This window comes from Pleurodeles waltl, chromosome 5 (genome assembly GCF_031143425.1).
Source record: "Pleurodeles waltl isolate 20211129_DDA chromosome 5, aPleWal1.hap1.20221129, whole genome shotgun sequence".
Lineage (NCBI taxonomy): Eukaryota > Metazoa > Chordata > Amphibia > Caudata > Salamandridae > Pleurodeles > Pleurodeles waltl.
In genome coordinates this window covers 802,406,186-802,427,348 of record NC_090444.1, presented here as the reverse complement: position 1 = coordinate 802,427,348, position 21,163 = coordinate 802,406,186, and positions in this window count along the sequence as shown.

Here is a 21,163-nt window from a genome sequence, read left to right as displayed (position 1 = left end):
GTGGACACAACATGGAGCACATGTGAGGAGGATCAGGGAGGATGTGGTTGTAAGCAACAACGTGGTGGGTGGCAGGAAGAGTGCACAACACGAGAGAGAGAGCAATGTGGAGTGTGGAGAAACAGAACCACAAGGCGAGCAAGAGCACAAAGTGGAATAGGAAGTGACACACCAGCAAGCCAGCATTGAGGGAGAAGAAGTGCAAAAGATCAACATGGAGCATGATGGAGGGATGAAGAGAATTACACAAGGGAGACCTCTTCAAAGCAAATGCACTCTCTTGATGTGGTTAATCAAATAAAAAAAGGAGTGCCTAAAAAGTAAACAATGGAAGGACACAAGTAATGAAGTCATGCTCCAGGAACGGACAATCACAAGAATAGGAATAAAAGTCCACACAACGAGTCTTTGAAGTAGGTTTCACCGCATTTGTAGGTTGCTTTGTTAAAAACATTCCATGTACGTGATTAGCACAAAGATTTCTCATTCCCACCGCATTGCAATTAAAGTGAGCAAATGTAGGAAAGTACCATCTTGCCTGGCATGTTACCCCCATATTTCACTGTATATATGTTGTTTTAGTGTATGTGTCACTGGGACCCTGCCAGCCAGGGCCCCAGTGCTCATAAGTGTGCCCTGTATGTGTTCCCTTTGTGATGACTAACTGTCTCACTGAGGCTCTGCTAACCAGAACCTCAGTGGTTATGCTCTCTCTGCTTTCTAAATTGTCACTAACAGGCTGGTGACCAATTTCACCAATTCACATTGGCATACTGGAACACCCTTATAATTACCTAGTATATGGTACTGAGGTACCCAGGGTATTGTGGTTCCAGGATATCCCTATGGGCTGCAGCAATTCTTTTGCCACCCATAGGGAGCTCTGACAATTCTAACACAGGCCTGCCACTGCAGCCTGAGTGAAATAACATCCACGTTATTTCACAGCCATTTACCACTGCACTTAAGTAACTTATAAGTCACCTATATGTCTGACCTTTACCTGGTAAAGGTTGGGTGCTAAGTTACTTAGTGTGTGGGCACCCTGGCACTAACCAAGGTGCCCCCACATCGTTCAGGGCAAATTCCCCAGACTTTGTGAGTGCGGGGACACCTTTACACATGTGCACTGAACATAGGTATGTACAGCGTCACAATGGTAACTCCAAACATGGCCATGTAACATGTCTAAGATCATGGAATTGTCACCCCAATGCCATTCTGGCATTGGAGAGACAATTCCATGATCCCCGAGTCTCTTGCACAGACCCGGGTACTGTCAAATTACCTTTCCCGGGGTTTCACTGCAGCTGCTGCTGCTGCTAACCCCTCAGACAGGTTTCTGCCCTCCTGGGGTCCAGCCAGGCCTGGCCCAGGAAGGCAGAACAAAGGAGTTCCTCAGAGAGAGGGTGTTACACCCTCTCCCTTTGGAAAAAGGTGTCAGGACTGGGGAGGAGTAGCCTCCCCCAGCCTCTGGAAATGCTTTCATGGGCACAGATGGTGCCCATCTCTGCATAAGCCAGTCTACACCGGTTCAGGGATCCCCCATCCCTGCTCTGGCGTGAAACTGGACAAAGGAAAGGGGAGTGACCACTCCCCTGACCTGCACCTCCCAGGGGAGGTGCCCAGAGCTCCTCCAGTGTGCTCCAGACCTCTGCCATCTTGGAAACAGAGGTGCTGCTGGCACACTGGACTGCTCTGAGTGGCCAGTGCCAGCAGAGACTCCTCTTGATAGGCTCTTACCTGTGTTGCTAGCCTATCCTCCTTCCTAGGTAGCCAAACCTCCTTTTCTGGCTATTTAGGGTCTCTGCTTTGGGGAATTCTTTAGATAACGAATGCAAGAGCTCATCAGAGTTCCTCTGCATCTCTCTCTTCACCTTCTGCCAAAGGATCGACCGCTGACTGCTCAGGACGCCTGCAAAACCGCAACAAAGATGCAAAGACGACTACTGCACCCTTGTATCGCTGATCCTGCGGCCTTCTCGACTGTTTCCTGGTGGTGCATGCTCTGGGGGTAGCCTGCCTCCTCTCTGCACCAGGAGCTCTGAAGAAATCTCCCGTGGGTCGATGGAATCTTCCCCCTGCAACCGCAGGCAACAAAAGACTGCATCACCGGTCCTCTGGGTCCCCTCTCAGCACGACGAGCGTGGTCCCTGGAACTCAGCAACTCTGTCCAAGTGACTCCCACAGTCCAATGACTCTTCAGTCCAAGTTTGGTGGAGGTAAGTCCTTGCCTCCCCACGCTAGACTGCATTGCTGGGTACCGTGTGATTTGCAGTTGCTCTGGCTCCTGTGCACTCTTCCAGGATTTCCTTTGTGCACAGCCAAGCCTGGGTCCCCGAAACTCTAACCTGCAGTGCACAACCTTCTGAGTTGTCCTCCGGCATCGTGGGACTTCCTTTTGTGTCTTCGGGTGAGCTCCGGCTCACTCCTCTTCGTAATGCCTGTTCCGGCACTTCTGCGGGTGTTGCCTGCTTCTGAGAGGGCTCCCTAACTTGCTGGGCGCCCCCTCTGTCTCCTCATCCAAGTGGTGACATCCTGGTCCCTCCTGGTCCACAGCAGCATCCAAAAACCCTAACAGCGACCCTTGCAGCTAGCAAGGCTTGTTTGCGGTCTTTCTGCGTGGGAACACCTCTGCAAGCTTCTTCACGACGTGGGACATCAATCTTCCAAAGGGGAAGTTCCTAGTCCTCTTCGTTCTTGCAGAATCCACAGCTTCTACCATCCGGTGGCAGCTTCTTTGCACCCTCAGCTGGCATTTCCTGGGCATCTGCCCAATCTCGACTTTGTCGCGACTATTGTACTTGGACCCCTTGTTCCACAGGTACTCTCGTCTGGAAATCCACTTTGGTTGCATTGCTGGTGTTGGTCTTCCTTGCAGAATTTCCCTATCACGACTTCTGTGCTCTCTGGGGAATATAGGTGCACTTTACACCTACTTTTCAGGGTCTTGGGGTGGGATATTTTTGTAACCCTCACTGTTTTCTTACAGTCCAAGCGACCCTCTTAGAGCTCACATAGGTTTGGGGTCCATACGTTATTCGCATTCTACTTTTGGAGTATATGGTTTGTGTTGACCCTATACCTATGTGCTCCTATTGCAATCTACTGTAACTTTACATTGCTTGCATTACTTCCTTTTGCTATTACTAAATATTTTTGGTATTGTGTACATATATCTTGTGTATATTTCTTATCCTCATACTGAGGGTACTCACTGAGATACTTTTGGCATATTGTCATAAAAATAAAGTACCTTTATTTTTAGTATATCTGTGTATTGTGTTTTCTTACGATATTGTGTATATGACACCAGTGGTATAGTAGGAGCTTTGCATGTCTCCTAGTTCAGCCTAAGCTGCTCTGCTATAGCTACCTTCTATCAGCCTAAGCTGCTAGAAACACCTCTTCTACACTAATAAGGGATAACTGGACCTGGTACAGAGTGTAAGTACCCCTTGGTACCCACTACAAGCCAGGCCAGCCTCCTACATTGGTTGTGCAGTGGTGGAATAAGTATTTGCAACTACTTACCACTTTGTCATTGTGTCCTTTTCATAAGAGAATAATATACAAAACAAGTTCAGTGTATGTACACCTAACCAAAACGTTTTGCTTTTCTTCTCTTACCTCTATTTGCTAAGTGCTGAAAAGTACCTCTAAACTTTCAAAAAGTTTCTAAAAAGTTGAAAAAGTTTTTTTTTCTGTTTCCTTAAAAAGTCCTGAAACTTTTTCTTTCTTTTTTCTGTCCCTAAACCCTTTTCTATCATGTCTGGCACAGGTCCTACTCTTGATCTGGCCAGCACAGCTTATGACCACCTTAGATGGAAAGGTTTGAGGAGTCTCTGTATTGATAGAGGTTTAGGGGTAGGGAAGAATCCCTCTAGAGAACTGTTAAATAACATTCTCATTGAAAATGATAAGGCCTTAGCTGGCACATCTGTTGAGAAGTTAGGAGATGGCTCACATTCTGACTCTAGGGTACTCCCAGTAAGAGTGTTAGATGGTAACCTTCCCAATCTGCCCCTTAGCAGACCACCTAGCATAACTGGTACTAATGTGAGCTCTCATCACAGTAGGGATGGTCTTCCGGCAGGCCAGGTTGTTAGAGTGCCTACTGTTAGGGACATTTCACCCTCTGTTCATTCACATCATTCTTCTGTGTCAAAGCATGCCCAACCCACCCACCCTGATGACAGAATGTTAGAAAGGGAGCTCAACAGATTGAGAGTGGAAGAGTGCAGGCTGAAGCTTAAACAGCAACAGCTGGCTCTAGACAGGGAATCTTTAGACTTAGAAATAGAAGGACAGAGGTTGGGGTTTGGACCCCATGGTGGCAGCAGCAGTATTCCAGATAGTAATCCTGTGAAAGAGCATGATTCTAGGAATCTGCATAAGATAGTTCCCCCTTACAAGGAGGGGGATGACATTAACAAGTGGTTTGCTGCACTTGAGAAGGCCTGTGATGTACAGGGGCTCCCTCAAAGGCAGTGGGCTGCTATCCTATGGCTATCTTTCAGTGGAAAGGGTAGGGATAGGCTCCTTACTGTTAAGGAAAGTGATGCCAATAATTTTACAGTTTTGAAGAATGCACTCTTGGATGGATTTGGCTTAACCACTGAACAATACAGGATTAAGGGCCAGATGTAGCAAAAATAAAAATTGCGACTCGCATTTTGCGAGTTGATGCGACTCGCAAAATGCGAGTCGCAAATTGGAATGTAAGAAAAAAAAGCAATCCGATTTTGCGACTCGCAGCCGGAATCGCAACGCTGTGTGCGAGTCCGCAGTTTGCGAGGTCGCTGTTTGCGAGTGTGCAAAAAACGAACTCGCAATTAGCGAGTGGGTGTCGCAAATTGCGATTACCTTCAAAATTGCTTGCAGGTGCAGCAGAACACTCCAGAAAGCATACCAGAACACTCTGGAAACACTTCCTGGCACATGATGATGACATCACTGCCAGGAAGTTAACAAATACACCTGGGAGGAGGGCTCAACAGTGAGCAGTGTCTCTGCCACTGACAGTAGGGTGCTGAGGAGTGGTAGGCACAGCACCATGGACGCAGCAGGGACCAGCCAGGCTGGCAGGAGGGGCAGGAGATCATAGATAACAGCCAGGACAGATTAATGTGGCACATGGCGTTAATGTGCCACATGACTGGTTGGCATTTTCCTGCCCATGGACAATTTCAACTTGTATATAGTTTCTTCATGACATTAATAAAACAGTTATTTTTGTTCCACTCAACAAATGGTTAATAGGTGAGTATGGTGGGAGTTGACACGTACCGTCCAAAATATTGCGTTGCAATGTGGTCCCGTCTCAGTCTGCCTTGATTAGCTAGACTCCTATCCCCATGATGGCGATGTGGTTGTTATTGCTCTTCATCATCAGGATCTGGGTCTGCAGGGGTGAGAGGTAGCCCACGTCGGGTGGCTATGTTGTGGAGGATGGCGCATGCGACCACAATTTTGAAAGCGGTAATGGGGGTGTATTGGAGGGCGCCTCCACTGCGGTGGAGGCATCTGAATCTTGCCTTCAGCAGTCCGAAGGTGCGCTCGATCAGGTTCCTGGTCCTCTTATGCGCACTGTTGTATTGCCTCTCTGATTCAGTTCTGGGTGTTAAAAACGGAGTCATGATCCAAGGCCTGAGAGCATATGCACTGTCACCTGTTGGGCACAAAAGTACACGGTTAGGAAGTCCAGATTGTCGTGCACAGTGACCTGTGTGTATGTTTGCAAGTGTCTGTGGCTCTACCTAGGAGGTAACCGTCTCCAAATTCCCCACGTTCCAGGCGTTGATGTATCCCACTATGCCTAAAAATGTATGAGTCATGGGTACTGCCAGGAAACTTAGCTACGATGTCCGTGATGACATAATGGGCATCACAAACAACCTGTATGTTGAGTGAGTGGGTACACTTCCTGTTGCGGAAAATGTGTTCCAGATTAGCAGGGGGGCATATTTGAATGTGTGTCCCATCTACACACCCTATGACATGAGGAAAGTGGGCAATGCGGTAAAAGTCCAGCTTGGTGCTGTTAATTTCTGCCTCATTCCTTGGTAAGTATATGAAGTGAGACATGTGCGTGACTAAGGCATCTAGGAATGCCCTGAGGAACCTTGACACTGCACTTTGGGATACCCCACCTGCCACGGCAATGACCCCCTGATAGCTTCCTGAGGCCAAGAGGTGCAGTGCGCATAGTACTTGCACATGCGTAGGGATGGCGCAGCCACCCAGAGTCTTGTGTTCTAGCTGTGGTTTCAGTAAATCTATTAATTCTAGAATGGCTGCGCTGCTAAGGCGGTATTTGTCATAGATCTCCTCTTCAGTTTGCTGAATAAGAGTCTGCCTGGTTCTATATATCTTCTCCTGTCTGTGGCCCCTCCTCCTCCTCTGCTGGGCTGCGTAGACTCTCCTCCTCACTGCTATCAGGTATATCTCCGCCATCTTGAGTAACCCAGATGCCTTCTGGGTCCCCTTTTATACTTTGGTAATGGTTACAACCTGCTCTGAGTTAGTGGTAAATGGGACATGCAAACTGGGCTTTTTGCGACTAGTCGCAATTTGCGAGTTGCAATTGCATATGGGTTGCGACTCGCAAATTGCGACTTGCAATTTGCGGGTCGCAAAATGGGGTCGCACCGGATGCGACTCGCAAACGGGTCCCATCGCTTTTTGCGAGTCGGAAATGGGCTTTTTGCATCCCATTTCCGATTTTGCACTGTCGCAAATTGCGATTAGGCCCGTTTGCGAGTCGCAATCGTTTGCTACATCTGGCCCTAAGTTCAGAGAAACCAGAAAAGAGTCCTCACAAGACTGGGTAGACTTTGTTGACTATTCAGTGAAGGCCTTGGAGGGGTGGTTACATGGCAGTAACGTTTCTGACTATTAAAGCCTGAATAATCTGATCCTGAGAGAGCATATTCTGAATAACTGTGTGTCTGATTTGTTACACCAATATCTAGTGGACTCAGATCTGACCTCTCCCCAAGAATTGGGAAAGAAGGCAGACAAATGGGTCAGAACAAGAGTGAACAGAAAAGTTCATACAGGGGGTGACAAGGATGGCAAGAAGAAGGAGGGTAAGTCTTCAGACAAGGGTGGTGACAAATCTAAAAATGAGTCTTCATCAGGCCCACAAAAACACTCTGATGGTGGTGGTGGGTCCAAATCCTCTTCTAATCAAGTAAATAAACCATGGTGCTATTTATGTAAAGTAAAAGGCCATTGGACAACTGATGCCAGTTGTCCAAAGAAAAGCACCAAGCCTCCCACTACCACAACCCCTACTACTACACCTAGTGCCCCTAGTAATAGCAGTGGTGGTGGGAGCAAACCTACTAATAGCCAATCCAACGGAGTAGCTGGGCCCACTTTTGGTAATTTAGTTGGGGTTGGTCTTGTTAGGGAGACCACAGAGGCTGTGGTAGTCTCTGAAGGTGCCATTGATTTGGCCACCTTGGTTGCTTGTCCCCTTAATATGGATAAGTACAAGCAACTTCCCCTAATAAATGGTGTTGAGGTTCAGGCCTACAGGGACACAGGTGCCAGTGTTACCATGGTAATAGAGAAACTGGTACACCCTGAACAACACCTACTTGGTCACCAGTACCAAGTGACTGATGCTCATACCAACTCTCTTAGCCACCCCATGGCTGTTGTAAATCTCAACTGGGGGGGGGGGGGTTACTGGTCCAAAGAAAGTTGTGGTTGCCTCAGATTTACCTGTAGACTGTCTACTAGGGAACGATTTAGAGACATCAGATTGGGCAGAAGTGGAGCTGGAGGCTCATGCAGCAATGCTGGGCATTCCTGGGCATATTTTTGCTTTAACCAGGGCTCAGGCCAAAAAGCAAAAAGGACAGGGTGACTTGGATCCTGGAACAATGGACCAAGTGCTCCCTAAAGCTAGGGTTAGTAAAGGTAAATCCCTACCTACTATCCCTCCCTCTACAGATGATTCTACTTCTGAGGAAGAAGAATTTCCCCCCTGTGCAGAACCTTCACCAGAGGAGCTGAAAGCAGACACTGCTGAGCTTTTGGGTGAAGGGGGGCCTGCCAGGAAGGAGCTGAGTGTGGCACAGCAGACCTGTCCCACACTAGAGGGTCTAAGACAGCAAGCTGTCAAACAGCAAAATGGGGATGTCAGTGACTCACACAGAGTTTACTGGGAGGACAACCTCTTGTATACAGAGGCAAGGGACCCAAAACCTGGAGCAGCCAGGAGATTGGTCATTACCCTGCAATACAGAGAGCTCCTCCTAACTCTAGCCCACGACATTCCCTTGGCTGGACATCTTGGGCAAATTTAAACATGGGAGAGGTTTGTCCCCCTGTTTTTATTGGCCTAGGATGTCAGAGGACACAAAAGATTTTTGTAAGTCCTGTGTCACCTGTCGAGACAGTGGCAAGACTGGTGGCACCCCAAAGGCTCCCCTTATTCCACGACCTGTGGTTGGGGTTCCCTTTGAAAGGGTAGGGGTTGACAAAGTTGGCCCCCTTGACCCTCCTACTGCTTCAGGCAATAGGTTTATCTTGGTGGTAGTGGACCATGCCACAAGATATCCTGAAGCAATTCCTCTAAGGACCACTACAGCACCTGCAGTGGCAAAGGCCCTCCTGGGAATCTTTTCCAGGGTGGGTTTCCCAAAAGAGGTGGTATCAGACAGGGGTAGCAACTTTATGTCTGCATACTTGAAGGCCATGTGAAAGGAATGTGGTGTAACATACAAATTCACCACACCTTATCATCCACAAACAAATGGACTGGTAGAGAGATTTAACAAAACTCTCAAAGGAATGATAATGGGACTCCCTGAAAAACTCAGGAGGAGATGGGATGTCCTGTTACCTTGCCTCCTTTTTGCTTACAGGGAGGTACCCCAGAAAGGAGTGGGCTTCAGCCCCTTTGAACTCCTATTTGGACACCCTGTAAGAGGTCCTCTAACACTTGTGAAGGAGGGTTGGGAACAACCTTTAAAAGCTCCTAAGCAAGACATAGTGGACTATGTACTCGGCCTAAGATACAGAATGGCAGAGTATATGAAAAAGGCCAGTAAAAACCTTCAGGCCAGCCAAGAGCTCCAAAAACAATGGCATGACCAGAAGGCTGTTCTGACTCAGTACCAACCAGGACAGAAGGTGTGAGTCTTAGAGCCTGTGGCCCCAAGAGCACTCCAAGACAAATGGAGTGGACCCCACATAATTGTTGAAAAGAAGGGAGAAGTCACCTACTTGGTTGACTTGGGCACTGCCAGGAGTCCCCTTAGGGTGCTCCATGTCAATCGCCTAAAACCCTACTATGACAGGGCTGATCTCACCCTGCTCATGGCAACAGATGAAGGACAGGAAGAAGAGAGTGACCCTCTCCCTGATCTCTTCTCTTCCACAGAACAAGATGCTCTAGTGGAAGGTGTAGTTTTAGCAGATTGTCTTACTGCTGAGCAGAGAGACCACTGCACAAATCTCCTGGGTCAGTTTATTGAACTCTTTTCTACTGTGCCAGGCACCACTTCTTGGTGTGAGCACACTATAGATACTGGAGACAGCATGCCTGTCAAAAGTAAGATCTATAGGCAGCCTGACCATGTCAGAGACTGCATAAAACAAGAGGTTCAGAAAATGCTTGAACTGGGAGTGGTTGAGCACTCTGAAAGTCCATGGGTCTCTCCTGTGGTACTTGTACCAAAGCCTCACTCTAAAGATGGGAAAAGAGAAATTAGGTTTTGTGTAGACTACAGAGGTCTCAACCAGGTAACTAAAACTGATGCTCACACTATACCCAGGGCAGATGAGCTCATAGATACACTGGTATCTGCCAAGTATCTAAGCACCTTTGATTTGACTGCAGGCTATTGGCAGATCAAGTTATCAGAGGATGCTAAAGCAAAAACCGCAGTCTTATCACAACTCAATTCTGAGGGCACGGATCAACCTGTTGCTTTTATCAGCAGGAGGTTGACCCCTAGAGAAAAGCGTTTGTCTGCCATAGAGAGGGAGGCCTTTGCTGTGGTCTGGGCACTGAAGAAGTTGAGGCCATACCTGTTTGGCATTCACTTCATTGTTTAGACAGACCACAAACCTCTACTTTGGCTAAAACAAATGAAAGGTGAAAACCCTAAATTGTTGGGGTGATCCATATCTCTACAGGGAATGGACTATACAGTGGAACATAGACCTGGGAGTACCCACTCCAATGCAGATGGACTCTCTAGATATTTCCACGTAGACAATGAAGACTCATCAGGTCATGGCTAGTCTTATTGTCCTTCGTTTGGGGGGGGGCTGTGTAGGAAAGTACCATCTTGCCTGGCATGTTACCCCCATATTTCACTGTATATATGTTGTTTTAGTGTATGTGTCACTGGGACCCTGCCAGCCAGGGCCCCAGTGCTCGTAAGTGTGTCCTGTATGTGTTCCCTGTGTGATGACTAACTGTCTCACTGAGGCTCTGCTAACCAGAACCTCAGTGGTTATGTTCTTTCTGCTTTCTAAATTGTCACTAACAGGCTAGTGACCAATTTCACCAATTCACATTGGCATACTGGAACACCCTTATAATTACCTAGTATATGGTACTGAGGTATCCAGGATATTGGGGTTCCAGGAGATCCCTATGGGCTGCAGCAATTCTTTTGCCACCCATAGGGAGCTCTGACAATTCTTTACACAGGCCTGTCACTGCAGCCTGAGTGAAATAACATCCACGTTATTTTACAGCCATTTACCACTGCACTTAAGTAACTTATAAGTCACATATATGTCTAACCTTTACCTGGTAAAGGTTGGGTGCTAAGTTACTTAGTGTGTGGGCACCCTGGCACTAGCCAAGGTGCCCCCACATCGTTCAGGGCAAATTCCCCAGACTTTGTGAGTGCGGGGACACCATTACACGTGTGCACTGTACATAGGTCACTACCTATGTACAGCGTCACGATGGTAACTCCGAACATGGCCATGTAACATGTCTAAGATCATGGAATTGTCACCCCAATGCCATTCTGGCATTGGGGAGACAATTCCATGATCCCCCGAGTCTCTAGCACAGACCCGGGTACTGCCAAACTACCTTTCCCGGGGTTTCACTGCAGCTGCTGCTGCTGCCAACCCCTCAGAAGGTTAATGCCCTCCTGGGGTCCAGCCAGGCCTGGCCCAGGAAGGCAGAACAAAGGACTTCCTCAGAGAGAGGGTGTTATACACTCTTGCATTGGAAAAAGGTATCAGGGCTGGGGAGGAGTAGCCTCCCCCAGCCTCTGGAAATGCTTTGATGGGCACAGATGGTGCCCATCTCTGCATAAGCCAGTCTACACCGGTTCAGAAATCCCCCAGCCCTGCTCTGGCGCGAAACTGGACAAAGGAAAGGAGAGTGACCACTCCCCTGACCTGCACCTCCCAGGGGAGTTGCCCAGAGCTCCTCTAGTGTGCTCCAGACCTCTGCCATCTTGGAAACAGAGGTGCTGCTGGAACACTGGACTGCTCTGAGTGGCCAGTGCCAGCAGGTGACGTCAGAGACTCCTCCTGATAGGCTCTTACCTGTGTTGCTAGCCTATCCTCCTTCCTAGGTAGCCAAACCTCCTTTTCTGGCTTTCTAGGGTCTCTGCTTTGAGGAATTCTTTAAATAACGACTGCAAGAGCTCATCAGAGTTCCTCTGCATCTCTCTCTTTACCTTCTGCCAAAGGATCGACCGCTGACTGCTCAGGACGCCTGCAAAACCGCAACAAAGTAGCAAAGATGACTACTGCACCCTTGTATCGCTGATCCTGCCGCCTTCTCGACTGTTTCCTGGTGGTGCATGCTCTGGGGGTAGCCTGCCTCCTCTCTGCACTAGGAGCTGTAAAGAAATCTCCTGTAAGCCAACAGAATCTTCCCCCTGCAACCGCAGGCAACAAAAGACTGCATCACCGGTCCTCTGGGTCCCCTCTCAGCACAACGAGCGTGGTCCCTGGAACTCACCAACTCTGTCCAAGTGACTCCCACAATCCAGTGACTCTTCAGTCCAAGTTTGGTGGAGGTAAGTCCTTGCCTTCCCACGCTAGACTGCATTGCTGGGTAACGCGTGATTTGCAGTTGCTCCGGCTCCTGTGCACTCTTCCACGATTTCCTTCATGCACAGCCAAGCCTGGGTCCCTGACATTCTAACCTGCAGTGCACAAACTTCTGAGTTGTCCTCCGGCGTCGTGGGACTTCCTTTTGTGTCTTCGGTTGAGCTGCGGTTCACTCCTCTTCGTAGTGCCTGTTCTGGCACTTTTGAGGGTTGCTGCCTGCTTCTGTGAGGGCTCCCTAACTTGCTGGGCGCCCCCTCTGTCTCCTCATCCAAGTGGTGACATCCTGGTCCCTCCTGGGCCACAGCAGCATCCAAAAACCCTAACCGTGACCCTTGCAAGGCTTGTTTGCGGTCTTTCTGTGTGGGAACACCTCTGCAAGCTTCTTCACGACGTGGGACATCCATCCTCCAAAGGGGAAGTTCCTAGTCCTCTTCGTTCTTGCAGAATCCACAGCTTCTACCATCCGGTGGCAGCTTCTTTGCACCCTCAGCTGTCATTTCCTGGGCATGTGCCCAATCTCGACTTTGTTGCGACTCTTTGACTTGGTCCCCTTGTTCCACAGGTACTCTCGTCTGGAAATCCACTTTGGTTGCATTGCTGGTGTTGGTCTTCCTTGCAGAATTTCCCTATCACGACTTCTGTGCTCTCTGGGGAATATAGGTGCACTTTACACCTACTTTACAGGGTTTTGGGGTGGGCTATTTTTCTAACCCTCACTGTTTTCTTACAGTCCCAGCGACCCTCTACGAGCTCACATAGGTTTGGGGTCAATACGTTATTCGCATTCCACTTTTGGAGTATATGGTTTGTGTTGCCCCTATACCTATGTGCTCCTATCGCAGTCTACTGTAACTTTACATTGCTTGCATTACTTCCTTTTGCTATTACTGTATATTTTTGGTATTGTGTACATATATCTTGTGTATATTTCTTATCCTCATACTGAGGGTACTCACTGAGATACTTTTCGCATATTGTCATAAAAATAAAGTACCTTTATTTTTAGTATATCTGTGTATTGTGTTTTCTTATGATATTGTGCATGTGACACCAGTGGTATAGTAGGAGCTTTGCATGTCTCCTAGTTCAGCCTAAGCTGCTCTGCTATAGCTACCTTCTATCAGCCTAAGCTGCTAGAAACACCTCTTCTACACTAATGAGGGATAACTGGACCTGGTACAGAGTGTAAGTACCCCTTGGTACCCACTACAAGCCAGGCCTGCCTCCTACAGCAACGCAATCAAATATGAAGTTTAGGCAAATGTGAATTGGCCCAAGGAGCACTCGTCATTGTGTTCACAGGAACATACTACCGTAGAGATCCTTCTGAACTTTCACGTATGGATCTACAAAGATAGAAGTGACAGGTCAATAGATAGTTACATGCAACTTGCAAATATTTCTTAATCTTTCATGTACCATAGCATTACCCAGATACCTAGATGTATAGTTTCAGGTGAGAACAAGTTAAACAAATGCATACTTAGGCCACAGCTTTCCATGAAAACAATAATCAACTAATGAGTTGAAAATGACTGTAAAAAATGAGGAGCTTCTACAGAAATTCAGAGCCATATTAAGTGTAAGCATAGTAATTGTGAGTGTGTTTGTGGTGGTGGTTAGGGTGGTGGTAGTGAACGTGGTGATGGTGAGGTGTTGGTGATGGCAGTGATAGGATGGTGGTATGTGGTGAGGGTGTTGAGGGGTTGAGGGTGGTGCTGAGGTTGGTGAGTGTGATGGGATGATGGTGGTGGTGAAAATGGTGGTGGTGGTTGGGTGATGAGGTGGTTTACAGTTGTAGTAGTAAGGGTAGTGGTGGTGAGCATCATAGGGGTAAAGTTGTTGATGGTGGTAGGGTAGAGGATGCTGGGTGGTGGAAGTGGTAGGGGAGTCATAGTTAAGGTACGTTAAGTTGGTGGTGCTGGCGGTGGTGGTGGTTAGTATGCTGTGGTTATGGTGATGGTCGTTAGGGTGGTGTGAATATGGTGGTCATGGTTTTGGTCAGGGTGGTGGTTAGGGTGATGTTCTGGTGGGGTTGTGGTTAGGGTAGGGTAGTGGTGTTTAGGTGGTGGTGGTTGTGCTTAGGATGGTACTATTAGTTTGGAGCTGGCAAAAAAGATTGACAGCCAATGAACAGTAAGCAATGGGTGGAATCTAAGCCACTTTTAACTAAACAAAATCTCTTGCAAGCTGTAGCAGATGCAGTGCCTCAGGTGAGACCTAACATTCTCATAAGGAGAACGCGCATATTACGTTTTTGATGCGCAGAACTGTTCCTAAAAGAAGAACACAGGTCCCCCTTGTCCTGATAGATCCGTATTGGCTCCCTTTGTCACTGGCACAATCATCAAAATCAGCTGAATCATTTGCCTAGCCATCATGGCCAGCACCCAGTTTATCTTGCGGTGCTCATCAGTCTCAAATCTAGGGCATCATTAGGCTTTGAACTAAAAACTGTAAAAAAGGAAAAGCTAAGGTAGCAGGACTTTTTCTTTTAGGCACTCAGGATCTCAAACTACAGTGCTGTATCCATATTTGCCACCCCAACTCTGCTTCAATTGAGGAAAGAATTGAAGACACTCTATATTAATAGTCCAAAATTCAACTACCTCGCCTATCACTTGATATTTTCATTTTTGTCTTTGATGCTTTACAGTGTTCCCCTGCATTTGGCTAGATTCAAGCTCTAAAAATACCACATCATACATACATTCATATTCCTGATGAAGATGGGTAGTGGTTCTCATTGACACTCCAACCATTGGAAATGTAGTTGTAGTCAGCCACCTCAAAACCCTGTAGTCGGGCCAAAGCTAGGGACACCTTGGACACATACTTTAGTTGACGTATTCAATGCCTCATGTGAAAGGAATTCATAGTGAAATATATCCAGGTACAAATAGAGGTGCATGTGTTCATCACAAAGTGCAGCAGTGGAACAATTCTGACCTGTTAAGTGGCAGGAGCAGTAGAAATAGAAGATTTTGCTCTAATGTGCAGCTAATGTGCAGTCAAAGACATTCTCACCCAGTTCCCATAGCTGGCATATCTAATAGGCTGCTTGAAGAACAAGAAAGTGAAACTTCCCATTGACTACTCCACTGTAGCACATCACTCTCTAGCACTGGCTAATACCATTACATTGAAAACAGTAGGTACAGTGGAGATTGGAGGGCCAGGTTATTATTGTAAAGTCAAATGTCCCACCCATAGATAATACAGGCACCAACTACTGCTGATATAATGGTGGTCTAATTTGGTGCACACTAGTACTCCAAACTGAGTATGAAAGGCAACTGTCGCTCAAAAAAGCTCCACAAAGGCTCCATATAAAGAGGCACCTTCCCCACTCACAGATTGTGCGAGTACATGCCTCTAAGGCTTGGACTCTGCACTAATATTATTCATTTAGAACATGTCATAGAGGGTTACTGGTGAATCTTCTGTGCTAGTCTTGTTGTCAGCAATGACATACTTCTGTATGTCTGCACTGAAATGAAGCATGAACTGAGATTTTGCAATAGCCTCCAGTAAATTCAAGACAATAGTCTCACCTGCATTGTGAGTAGTCTAAAGTTCTGAAGCTCACCTGGGAATTTTTTGGCAATCTAGTTCTTGATGATGGGTGTGATGGATAATTACCAGAAGGTACAAGTGAAATTAGCACAAGTTCCTCAGAATGTCTCTGAATCCTGCCACATTCGCCTTTAAACATGCTGATGGGTGGAATACAAATTCTTGTCCACCCTATACAGCAACCTGGAAGATGTTGACATCAAAGACATCAATGCCAATCCCAACTCATGCCACGAAGATCTCCTTCTGCTATTTCTGGCTTTTTAGTTAACAGCATTTTTGGTTCTATGGCGTATAGTTTGGCTTTTGCCATTATCGATACATGCCCACAAGTAACAAAAAGTGCTCTATGCTAAAAGAAAGTAAGGCAAACTAAGGCCCATATTTATACTTTTTGACGCTAAACTGCGCTAACGCAGTTTAGCGTCAAAAAGTTTTGCGCCGTCTAACGCCATTCTGAAGCGCCATGCGGGCGCCGTATTTATGGAATGGCGTTAGACGGCGCAAGCAGACCGGCGCTGCCTGGTTTGCGTGGGAAAAAACCACGTAGACCAGACAGCGCCGGCGTAGGGGGAAAATGGCGCATGGGCGTCTTAAAATGGGGCAAGTCAGGTTACGTCGAAAAAATCGTCTTAACCCGACTTGCGCCATTTATTTTCGACGCCCATCCCCCATCAACATGACTCCTATCATTGTAAAGATAGGAGTCATGCCCCCTTGCCCAATGGCCATGCCCAGGGGACTTCTGTCCCCTGGGCATGGTCATTGGGCATAGTGGCATGTAGGGGGGCACAAATCAGGCCCCCCTATGCCACAAAAAATTATTAAAATAAAAAAAAAAAAAACTTACCTGAACTTACCTGGGGTGGGTCCCTCCAGCCTTGGGTGTCCTCCTGGGGTGGCCAAGGGTGGCAGGGGGGGTCCCTGGGGGCAGGGGAGGGCACTCTGGGCTCATTTTGAGCCCACTTGTCCCTTAACGCCATGCCTGACCCAGGCGTTAAAAAGCGGCGCAAATGCGCCGTTTTTAGCCACGCCCACTCCCGGGCGTCACTTTTGCCCGGGAGTATAAATACCACGTAAAGGCCTGGGAGTCATTTTTTAGACGGGAACGCCTCCCTTGCATATCATTAACGCAAGGAAGGGGTTCACGCTAAAAAATGACGCACATTCCGGGAACTTTGGCGCTATTCGCCTCTAACGCCATAGTATAAATATGGCGTTAGTTTGCGTTAGTTTTGCGTCGAAATTGCGTCAAAAAAAACGACGCAATTTCGGCGCAAACGGAGTATAAATATGCCCCCGAGTGTGCCCTTCAATATACTAGCTTTGTTGACAGCTTCTACATATCATTGACTTATTAAGGATTTTGTCATTTGAATATGTTGTTTTTTTCACTTGAAATGTGATATCACACATTCCCAAACTTCTAACACCACTCTATATTGGGTGCCAGCTTTTAGAAAGTTTTAGAGAAAGGACTCACATTGCATCAAGATAGCATTCTAAAGGTGAGCCTGGATATTTTGGCTACATGGTCTTGATGACCACAGGATGTTAATAGCACTGCTTCCAAAGGATTTCGAGCTTCTATGAACACTTTAAATCCAGACCGGTTAACATTTTTACAGCTAGGCACTGTAAATGTTTTGCAGCAAAGACAGGGGTGGCAGTAGTAAAAAGCAAGAACAAGCATTCAGGACGCCACAATTATTTGTTGGTAAAAAACACTTTACCATTGTATGACTAACAAGTGAACAGTCAGGAAAAGTTCAGTTCTGCACAGATGATGAGGAATATCTATTATCTGTGATTAATGCCAGCCAAAACCTAGCTCCCAATAAACAGCACATTGCACTAATAGAAAACTCCCCAATCACCACACTCTGGGACTGCCACCATTTAACATATTCATTTTGATCAACAACTATTCATGGTAGCATAGAGAAATAATCACTATATTATAATGGCTACCAGTTTACTGATTTCTATTGTTGCCTCGGGACTCAAAACACACAGATTACCTCACAACATAATCACAAGTAATAAAGTGGAAATACAAGACAAGGAAAATCCTAAGCATGTGTCCCAGGACCCAGGCATGTGTCCCAGGACCCAGGCAAACAGTTAGGACAAGAAAATATTAACTTTCTAAAAGTGGCATCTTCCTAACAATGACTTAGCATTGAACCATTAAAGAGGGTTTTAAACTACAAATCATTTGAGACCAAACAAAGCATTTCTACTTCTTCTCAATCAAAAGGTAGCAATGTGACGAGTAATGAGTTAACCCAATGTCATCCTATGGGAAATGTAAGCTTTCAAGTAGTGAACATGAATTTAGGAATTTTTCACCATTAGGACATGTAAAACTTAAAAACGCTTATGACTTTTAAAATACAATGCATATTGTGGGCTGTTTAGTGCCTGCATCAGGGGTGCCATATATTTAATACAAAGCAGGATTTAGCCCTGGCAAAAGGTTTATTTGCCAGTTCGAATTGGCAGCTTAAAACTACGCACAGACTGCAGTGGCAGAGCTGGGAGAAGATTTTCATGTGCTAATTTAGTAAGTGGCAAAATAAGTGCTGAGATTCATTAGAAGCATTCAATTTACAGTCCCTGGGTTTATGTCGTACCTTTACTAGGTTAAGCACCTATAAGTCCCTGGTTTTACGTCATACAACTTTACTAGCTTAGGAACTTATAAGTAACTTAAGGTACCAATTGGGTGTAAACCAATTTTACCATGTTTACCATGTTTAAAGAAGAGGCCCCAAAGCAGTTTAGCCTTAGTTAGCAGTGGTAAAGCGCATAGAGTCCGAATGCCAACAAAAACAAAATTCCGACAATAGGAGGAGAGAAGGCAAAGGTTTGCGTGATGACCACACCAATGATTGTCAGGTCTAACAATCTCTTATCAAAAGGATTTCGTACTTTGATTTTCTGAAATAAGACCAGGAAGTCAAATAAATGCCCTTCTCTTTGTATACACTGATGGAACACTATTAGTTTCCACATTCTGCAATAAGTCTGACGAAGAAACTAAAAATTATCAGGAAAGCCTCTTCCAGTCTTTCGCCCCTGAAAGCCAAGAAAATGCCTCCTCAATCTACTCAATAAACCTTCTCCTGAATCCGCTAAGAAATCTGAAACATATTGGTTGGGGATACAGCCTAGATTTAATTACAAAATGCACTAGCCTGCATGGATTTGATTGACTCTCAACTGTAATTCAAGAGCTTTACATGTCCTTTGACATCAATGACATCACAAAAAGTGAAAACATCTATCCTGGACAACAGTACAGAAAGCGGCACAGTGCAACCACTGACAAAGTGGTGCATCTTTCATTGTGGAATCATTATCACACTGAACCTATCAAGCATGAACATTAAGCAGACATACATGCTATTTACAAAAAACACCATATAAATGCATACACCTGTGCAATTTTTACTGCAAAGAATATTGTCAGACAAGCATATAGAGGTCTATTCACAAACTGCACTTTGTCATCCATAAAGTAGTACTACAGTAGTACTACTCACATACTACAAAATACTATTCACAAATCTACAGATGGAAATCTTGTTCTCTCTTCTCTTTTTTGTTTGGGGATCTCTGCCAAGATGGCAGAGAGCTCTGCACAGGTGGGTATGCCTTTTTGTAATTAATGCAGGAGGGACCTAGGCTAGTAGCTGAAAAATAGAAAATAGTTACAATTCCATGGGAGCAAGGTTAGGAAAATGTAAGGATGGATTTTAGTGAAGAACATGCAAACACAAGAACAAACCCACAAAAAAATAGGAAAATTGCTATTCAAAAACTACACTGCTATGATTACACAGCCCTAAAGTTGTCAAAACTCTAAGCTCTAATGAATTCCATCCCAGCCTTGGAATGAGTCAAGCACTACCAACATCTAGTATTACAACACCTAAATATATATTACCCTTCAATAAAAAAGCAATGTTTTGTTTTCTGAATCCTTAATCACTTTAGCACCATTTGACCAATATGCATAAAAGAAATTCATCCATTTAGGGTTCTTCAAGACAGGTTTCATTCAAGTCTGGCAAGAAGGGCCAAGAAAGAGGGCAGGACACTTTAAATCTGATAGGACATTTTGCTCTTCGATACAGAAAAAACAGCAGAACAGAATTCAAGTGTAATAGGTACAAAGATAAAACTTTACTCAAGCATTGTGATTTTCCTTATTTGGTGTTATTGTATTCAGTAGCTTTTGAGAAATGTGTGTTTAAAAAAGGGTCTGAGGTTGCCCATTAAGGGATTAACTATCAGAAAAAAATAGAACTATACTGAGAGTTTATTTGAGGAAGATCAACAAAAAAGTACAGGGATCTTTTTCTCCCATCTGCCAGTTCAGTTTCACTCCCTGAACGAGCTGTTGCTATGAAAGGATATAAATTGCTGTCAACAACATTAGAGAAAATGTTGCTGCTGCCATATTAGGATCTGGAGTCCTGAAAAATACAAGGCATATAATGGGACAGGGTGAGAACACCCCGACCTCCCGGTCCATTATGGGGGATTCAAAGGGACCTGCTGTTGCACAAAAAGACAAAGACACTTGTCACAGGTTCTGCAGATCTACCTGCTAGAATCTCTGATCTTAGAGAAGCCCTCCACTGTTCAATTATCCCATTTTGGGAAAATGAAAGGTAAAAATGTTAACCCCTTCATATCAAACCCCATTGTACAGGTTGTGCAGAGTGGGGCTGGCAATGCAGGTGCTAATACCATCCTCCTGGTACACCACAACTATTTGCAAGCTCAATGGCCTTGAGGGACCTTTCTAGGGAGGTGTATCACCTCGTCTTTAAACCACCGCTGGATGTAATGTCATGAACCCAAGGAGTTTAACTGCAAAGAGGTTGGTACCGTCCACCTATTACACCTCCACCAGGGACACGATTCACAGACTCAAGTGGACCAACTATAGTACCCACTCAGTACCCCAACACTTCGCACAAGCTTTAGGGACTCAAGTGGCCCGGCTGTGGAATTGCAAGTTCCTCCTGATTGGTTCACCACCACCACCAAGAGCATGGTTTAGGACTCAATGCAGATGCAGATGCAGTAGTACTGCTCAGTTGGTACACCACCAACAGCTGCAAGCTACACAGAGTCAATGGAACAGGCAGTAAAGGGGCTAATACCTCCCGGCCTGGCACACCATCACTTGGCTTAAGCTTCACAGACTCACATGTGCAGCTGCAGAGTTGCTAGTACCCTCTGCCCAGTATATTACCAGTGGGCACAAGCTTCACGGACTCAAGGGGACTGGCTGTGGAGGGTCTGGTACAACCACTAAGTATACCACCACATGGTAAAAAGTTCAAAGACTTAGGGGGCCCAGCAACAAAGGGACTAGTAATACTTCACTGGTAAACCACCCCTTGATGCAAGCTTCACCGATTCAACGGGTTGACTGCAAAGGGGCTAGTACCATCCACCTGGTACACCGCCACCAGGTACAGGCTTCACAGACTCAAGGGGCCTGGCTGTGGAA